Here is a 7809-nt window from a genome sequence, read left to right as displayed (position 1 = left end):
ATTGATAAGGATATTGCTCTGAGAGTTCTCAGGAGACGGGAATTGCTTTGGGTTGAGAAATGAGAGGATTATTTACAGAGGAGACAGTATTTTATGTGAGCTTTGAAGGGGGACAGAATTTGGCTACAAGGAGTCTAGACACTCAGAGGGAAAGAGTCAGGTAACAGGAGATGGGGAATAAAGGGGTCTGTATAGGAAACCATAAGCAGAATGTAGTGTGAGAAAATGAGAAAAAAGACATCAATGGAATTAAAAGATGCTTTTTTTGTACACAGATAATTGCAACTTCCATCTTGGGCTCATGTGATAAAGATACCATATATTAACACAAAACATCAATTCTTGCATATAACTCTTTTTACTATTACTCTCTTTTTAGTAGCATTGAGCATATGTACCTACCTACCTGGGTTGAATGACAGGAACAAGCTAACAATGAGTTTTCTTATTCTCAGAGAAGAATAGTCAGATAAGGCACAATGGTAATCTACTAATCACTTCATAAATCTGACGACTGCTGTATTTCAAAAAGCTGCAGTGACAGCTACACCTAGAGAGAGGTGTGATCACGAAGAAGAAAAATCTATTTTCTTGTCTGACTTACATTACAGCCTCACGTGTTATGAACTTTGATGGTATTGGGCCCATTTGACTTATTGTCTACCTTATTTATCTTCACATTTTCTGATTTTCTTGTCCTGATGGTTGATAGCCGTTTTTCCTTGCCAATTTAAATTCCAGCTTGCTTCCCTACACTGTTCATTGATCACTTGCTTTTTCGTTTTTAATTTCTGCCCTTTAGTCGTCCATTCACACTTTCTACGGTGTTTCTAATTCTGTCCTTTACTCTCCTGCCATGTTTCATCATGAAGTGACCATGGAATTTTCCAGCTTGTTGGGCACACATGCCGCCCTCAGCACACCTTGTTAGGACGTGCACCTCAGAGCTGTAAAAAACATGAGCAGGTAACAGGACAACATCTCCACAAGTATTTTAAATACTGGCCTTCTGAGCCTACTCCATCTGGCTCTACAATTTAGAGAAGTATTCAATGAACAAAATTCAACTGAAAAAATTCTTTAATTTAACAAAATTAAAATTCCATGCAATACAGTAAGTCCCCTACATATAAATGAGTTCCGAGAGTGCGTTTGTAAGTCGGATTTGTTCATAAGTTCAACAACATTAGCCTAGGTACCCAATTGACACAATTGGCCACATGGCACTGTACTGTAATAGGTTTATAGTACTTTTCACACAAATAATACATAAAAAACAAACACAAAAAATAAAGAAAACTTTTAATCTTACAGTACAATACCTTGAAAAGTACCATACAGTACCAGCTACATCACCATTGCTTTTATGCTCGCTTCTGGACATCCTGAGCTTGAAATAAAGATACTGTACTCTATACAGTACTGTACGGTAAAGTACACAAGGTACACAAGCACTACCGCTTGTAGAGGATGCACGCACGTGACAATGCACGCCAGACACGAGAACTAACTTACGTGTTTGGACAGGAGAATACACGTTCGTATCTTTGAAAGTTCGCAACGTGAAGGTTCGTATGTAGTGGACTTACTGTATACCAAAATACAGTTGGTTCAGGTGAAATAGTATGGTGCTGGGATTTTCTTTGTCCTTAGAGAAGTGATTTCATTCCTGGGGAAGAAAGATTGTCAGAAATGAGGCAAAACAGGCACAAAATTTAACAAAAACAAGGAATGTTTTAATCTCTTGTATGAACATGTAACTTGGATACCCATCTTAGTTTTATGGAATTCTTGAGCATATTTTACCAATGAATGTGTAGGATGAAGTATATTCAGTTTGAAATATAAGATTGGGATATTCAAATAAGAGGTTCTAAAGTAGAATCACATTTTGCAAATTCATCAAGCAGGGCCTCCTTTCACCAAAGGCCATCAGGAGTAAGGAGACAGGTCGCAGACTATTCTTCGGGTGGGTGCAAAGATCATTGCAAAAAGTTCAAAGCTACAGCTAAATATGTCTGATATTGACTGAATAGGCTCAGAAACTCTTCCTTTTAAATGATCTCAAATATATTTTGTTTTGAACTAAATAGGGTTTTATGCTTCCTGTTCTTCATTTAAAAATCAACCTAGTAGTAAGTTCAAACTAAGCAAAGTTATTTTTCAAAAGAATAAGTCCTTTATAGAATGTATAATTTTTCAGTATAGTTAGGTATTTCCCAATAATAAAAAAAGATTTAAAACCTGTATACTGGAAATTAAGAAATTAGTTTTGAGATCAAATGTCTTACTATTTTATTCTCTATTTTGAGCCCAGATTTTTTCAGGAAGTGGCAACAATAGTCATTCTAAAAATGTACCTAAAACATCAGTAAAGCAGGTAACTGCATACCAAGCCAGCTTTTAAATAATGTTATTATGCACTTAATAAAGCCCCATGTGTTTCCTGACTACTCTTCAATCCATTCATTATGATTCTGTATTTTCTTTATAGGTCCTCATTACAGGAAGTTGGATGAATTAAAACTTAATTCAAATTATATGTCCCAGGAGGTCACAAAGACAGACTGGAGGCTTCAAGTCCAAAACTTGTTAAGGTCTTCAACCAAAAGTATTGTTATTATTTCTATGTATCTATATATAAATTTTATGATTACTTGAGTGAACGATTATGGAAATATTGCTGAGCAGGTCTGGCTTCATTCCCTGAATCGATCTTCTCTTGCCTGTTGAGGGTTCATTCCAGAGGTGTGAGCTAGGCTTCACCCATCAGGATCTCCTTTCTCAGCACTGGGGGCTGTGTGGAGTCACCACTCTTGCTAATTCTCTTCTATATTTTCTACCTGGTCTCCTGCACCTGATGCTGTACTTTACTTACTGGACCCTGCATGTGCTGCTGTCAGAGACTCTTCCCTCTGGAAATCTGTTCTGCTTATTTGTTTATATGTCTTTTACCACATCAAACTGTGAATCCCTGGAGGGCAGAAGCTATATTTTATTTATTTTATATCCATAGTGTTTATCTTAGAGCTCAGACACATTGTTGATAAGGGGACACAAATGGCTACCTGGCATCTGGCCACTTGCATGCTTTGGCCAGCAGAGAAGTTAACAAAAATAGAATTTGAATGCCTTTAGGTGGGCATGTGCTCTGCAGGTTTCGACAGTCTCTACTGAATGTGGCCACAGTCACACATTGATCTCACCAGCCTGGCCCCGGTAAGCATCCTAGCGTGTGGCTCCGGTTTCAGCTGCTCAGTGGATGTTAGTTATGCAGACGAATATGTTGATGGATGTACATCTTACTGCACAGAAAAATCAATTATTATCTTAATACCCTGGCCTTGAAAATTCCTGTAGTTTCATCTCAGAGTTAGGACAGTAAGTTAGGAAAACATAACTCTATTATACAAAGTATGAAAAAGCATTTCTGAATATTTGACAGAGGTAGGTTACCCTGAGCATTCTCACAGTCAAATTAGAGAGGAAAACAAATTCACTTGAGTTACTTGTGGAACCCGGAGGATGGAAACAAGGACGGCTGTGGCAAAGTCTAGATTTGCATTCCTGAGATGATGGACAACTTCTACCTTGATCACTATAATTTAAAAAAAAGAAACCTAACATTGCCAGTGTAAATCCGACAACCCACTTCTCAGGGCTGATCTTAAGATGCTCCTCACTTTGGCCAATGGAAACACATTAGAGCATATTCTAGAGGAGTGATTCCACAGAGGGCCACAGCAATGATGTATGGTGTGAAACACTCTTCTGGTCTGGTTTAATCTGGAAGAACGTTTAAGCATTTACCTAAATGGATGGAATTCACATCACCAGACATAAGCGTGTTGGTGATAAGGCAGAACCCTTGAGCCAGGTCAAGCTTCACCTGAAAGCAGTAAATTTGGGTCTGCTGAACCCACCCGATGAACGGGGGATTAAAGCTCTTAAGATTTACCCTCTGTGTCTCTAACAATTTTAACTTTTTAAAAGCAACTACTAGCATATGTTCATCCTGGCCATAGAAAGTCTCACCCATAGAAAGCAAAATATCCATAAAAGTGTAACTTTGAGCAACTTAGTACCCTGAATATTTCCAGCTAGTTAGCTTGTATTAAATGCCTAGGTATTTTAAATCATTTGCTACATAGGATTATTATTAATAAGACAATTAAATATTTGGTTTCCAAAGAAAGGTTTTATAGTAAGTTTTCTTTCTGACTAATTAGAAAGCCACACTCCTTTTCTGTTGAGGCCACTCCTTTGTTCAAGAAACTGAAACCCTACCAGCCACCTGCAGGAAAACACACTTCTAGTTAAGTGGCAGAGCTAGGTCTGGAGTGAGTCATTAAATTTGGTCTCACAACTGCCACTATAAAGAGGGAATATGCTTTCTATAATCTTCCGTGACAACTATAAGATGGAAAAAAACCCCTAACTGAGCAAATATAATGACAAAGCCTATTTGCACTAACAACAAAAGAAATGCCCTTTTCTCAATGCCGCGTAACAAAGTACACATGCTTTTCCTTATAGCACACACTAAACATTTGTCACGTGGATCATGCACTAAATTTTGCCTTAACCATGGCATCAGTTTCACCTCCTAATAGTTCTAGATTTGTACATTTATATCTCAATTGATTTTCTACTTTAGCTTTTATTGACCCAGAAATGATAAGAATCACCACTGAAGATGAGAAATGCTAGGTGCCAAGCCCTTAGTATCTTTCTTAGCAGAACTCAAACCTTTTTCTTGGGCATTCAAGGGAGTTGTATTCACAAAACCAGCCTTGAGTCCTTCAGTTGGAGCTGGACTGGTCTGACTGCCTGGCCAGCTCTGCTAGGATGACACAAGGAGGGCTGTCATGATTTCCAAGAAGTAGAGAGGGACCGGAGTTCTCACGCCTCTGTATTTATAGATATGGTTTTCTCTCCTTTAGAGAAGACTCCTTTAGCCCCTTGGGCTGAGACTTTAGGTGACTACAAATATTTGTAACTTTTCCTGTCTAAGCTCTGACTCATTTAAACAGGCATGACATTGCTAATATACCTCCATGGCAGTGCTTCTGAAAGCACGACAGATACATCAGCCGTGACAGCAAAAGGGCACGTCGGACCTGTAGAAGACACATCTGCCATTTCAAACTTCTAAAAAATGAAATTATTAGATTGCCATGCAACCAAGCTTATGCTCAATTATCATACTGACAATAGGTCTGTTTCTTCAGAGTCTAAATATCCTGTTCATGTGAATTAAGAAGGCAAGACAGAGAAGACCGCCTATTATAAATGCAGGAGATTCTATTTTTTTTAAAGTAACAATTATGGCATCATTGACTCATTGAGAGTGCCTATAAGACTTGGTTCAAATCCTTTTTATTATTTAAAAAACTTTTTTTTCTTTAAGAACTTTTATTGAGATATAGCTGACATACAATAAACTGCATATATTTAAAGTGTACAATCTGATATTTTTTGCTTATTAGTAATGTATATATGGCAATCCCAGTCTCCCAATTCATTCCCCCTAAGCTCCCCCCGCCCCCCCCGCCCCCGCTTTCCCCACTTGGTGTCCATACGTTTCAAACCCTTTTTACATCAAGAAAGTCAACCTAACAACAGTGTATTGAAAATTTATCAGCCACCTATATGAGTCTAGCGCTAAGTGCTGCTTGTGGTTATGCTGTGAAGTTAAACTGGTTAAAGCAACAATATTCCCTGGTTGGAACATATTACAAAGAGGCGGGTAACATGTCTGGGCAATTAAAAAAAAAGGACTCAAGGAAGATGGACAGAAGAGGGTACTGTGGTAAGAGGGAGGAGAGGAGGTATGACCTTAGATTTCTGTGATCTTTTGATGTTTCACTTTACATAGCATTTAATGACTGAAAAATGCTGTTAGTCATTTTCAACTTGCGGTTAGGCTGCAGGAACCACAGAACAGGAACTCCACTGCGGCAGGAGTTAGAAGCAAAAAGCTTTTTTGTGTGGGTTCATTTACTATTTTAATTCAGCTGTATCCTTAGTTGGCTTTAAAGGTGTGGTTACTATTTCTCCTACCCAGTGCTTCTCCTCTTCTTTTTCTACTTTATTTTCCCTGTTACCTCTGCTCTCTCAGGTAGGGGATGTAGCTGCAGGGAGAGCAGAGTGGAAAAAACCCCTGATTTGCCATCTACTTCAGGTTTCTCTGATTCTACTACTAACTTGATTCATCCCTTCAGGCTGGTTTTTTTAGGGTTCTGAGGCTAACTTTCCTCATCTTAAATGAGGGATGCTATGAACTTTCTTCCAGGTTTGTGATCATTAAATATGATCACGTGTTACATGCCAAGCACGGAAATTGGTGACCAGTTTTGTTCACCATTGGTAGCTGTTATTAGAAGTATGCTTTTCACAATGAAGGCAGCATTGATTTCTCACATTTTCTAAATTTTTATCTCCCCAGCCTCCACTTCCTACCCTACTTTTATTATTACTACCCAACCTTTATTAAATGCTAACCATAAGCCAGGACACTGTGTAAGTACTTTATGTAAATTAATTATTTCTCAGAATCTATGCAACAGCTATTTATTTTAATCCCAGGTTTTTGTTTTTGTTTTTTTTTTTAAAGGTAGGGTTGAAATTCACAGACATTAAGTGAAGTCGCTGGTTTACACAATTAGTTGTCAAGCCAGGATCTGATTTGAGGTCATTGTGTCTCCAGAGCCAGTGCTCTTAACCATCAATTACATCAATAACACTCCTCACCGGCTCACAGACCCACAAGGACCTATAGAATGCCTGGTTGGTCCAACACCCAATTTAGCGTGTTTCTTTAACTCTCTTGTATCTAATTTCAAGGTTGTTTCTTGGGGGTGGTGGGTGTGTCTTGTGAGTTCCTGACCTCCCAGAGGGCAGGGATCTTACCAGAACATCTCCCAGCACTCAACGCCTTGCAGGGCACAGACTGGGTGCCCAGTAGACGCAGGCTCATTAATAGATGTGAAAAGAAAGTGACCTGGCAGAGATGAGTAAAAAAAGTGCAAGATTATAGCGGGAAGAGAATAAAGAGGGAGGAAAAAAAATCAAGGGAAATGAACAAAAGCAAATGTTTACTGAACGCCTTAGTGCCAGTCATCGCACTTAGGGTTCTTTAACAGACTCTGAGTGTTCCTGCAGTTCGCCGGGCACAAATGTCACCTAATCTTTAGAAATGAGGAACTTAGGCTCGAAAACTGAGCTCTGTGCATCTGGGTGGCCGACTTCCACCCACAAATTGCGCGCACATGGCATGGGTTTCATGGGTTCCCTGGTACCTCTTGCTAAGGTCAGGGTGGCAAAAACGGAGGCTGTTCCCTTCCCATCGATCCTTTAGGGAGCGAAGGGAACAAGATGCGCGCCTCTGCGCATCAGCGTAGACAAGTGATTAATGAAGCAATGACCCCTTTGCCAGCCACACCTGTCCACCCTTCGTTCCTACACTGAACTGAAACGCAAGAAAACTCAACTCCCTTAGTCACTGCCAGACTTTCTGGACACATCTTCCTTTTCCTGTGAATCAACCCACACGAAGGACTTACGGGTAACCTCTTCCTCTCCGCCCAGCCAGTACCCAGAACCCAGCGGCGGCGCCGACCCTCCGGAGCCGCCGGAGCTTCCCGCCGCGGCGCCCGCGCGCGCTCGGGTGGGAGGGGCCGCAGAGGGGCCGCGCCGCCGACTCCTCCGCCTGGAGGCGGGGCCGGCGGGCGGGGCCGGCGGGAGGCGGGGCCGAGGCAGTCGGGCGGTCCCCGGCGAGGCCCCCGCCCCCGGCGATGCGCCCGCCCC

The 7809-nt window shown here is 40.7% G+C and overlaps 1 long non-coding RNA gene across 2 annotated transcripts; it reads right to left on the bottom strand.

Moving 5' to 3' along the window:
- Positions 1-1124: 1124 nt before the first annotated feature.
- On the bottom strand, positions 1125-7656 carry LOC130846814 (uncharacterized). 2 transcript variants are annotated; one of them, XR_009051636.1, is made up of 4 exons: positions 7566-7577; positions 6913-7003; positions 3207-3305; positions 1125-1669 (listed from the first exon to the last, which is right to left on the bottom strand). It is a non-coding gene; the product is annotated as an uncharacterized LOC130846814 (long non-coding RNA). The 2 variants fall into 2 exon arrangements; XR_009051635.1 differs by lacking the exon at positions 6913-7003 and having other exon boundaries at positions 7566-7656.
- Between the last annotated feature and the right edge of the window lie 153 nt (positions 7657-7809).

Source organism: Hippopotamus amphibius, chromosome 2 (assembly GCF_030028045.1).
Source record: "Hippopotamus amphibius kiboko isolate mHipAmp2 chromosome 2, mHipAmp2.hap2, whole genome shotgun sequence".
Lineage (NCBI taxonomy): Eukaryota > Metazoa > Chordata > Mammalia > Artiodactyla > Hippopotamidae > Hippopotamus > Hippopotamus amphibius.
This window is presented reverse-complemented; position numbering and strand designations above follow the sequence as displayed.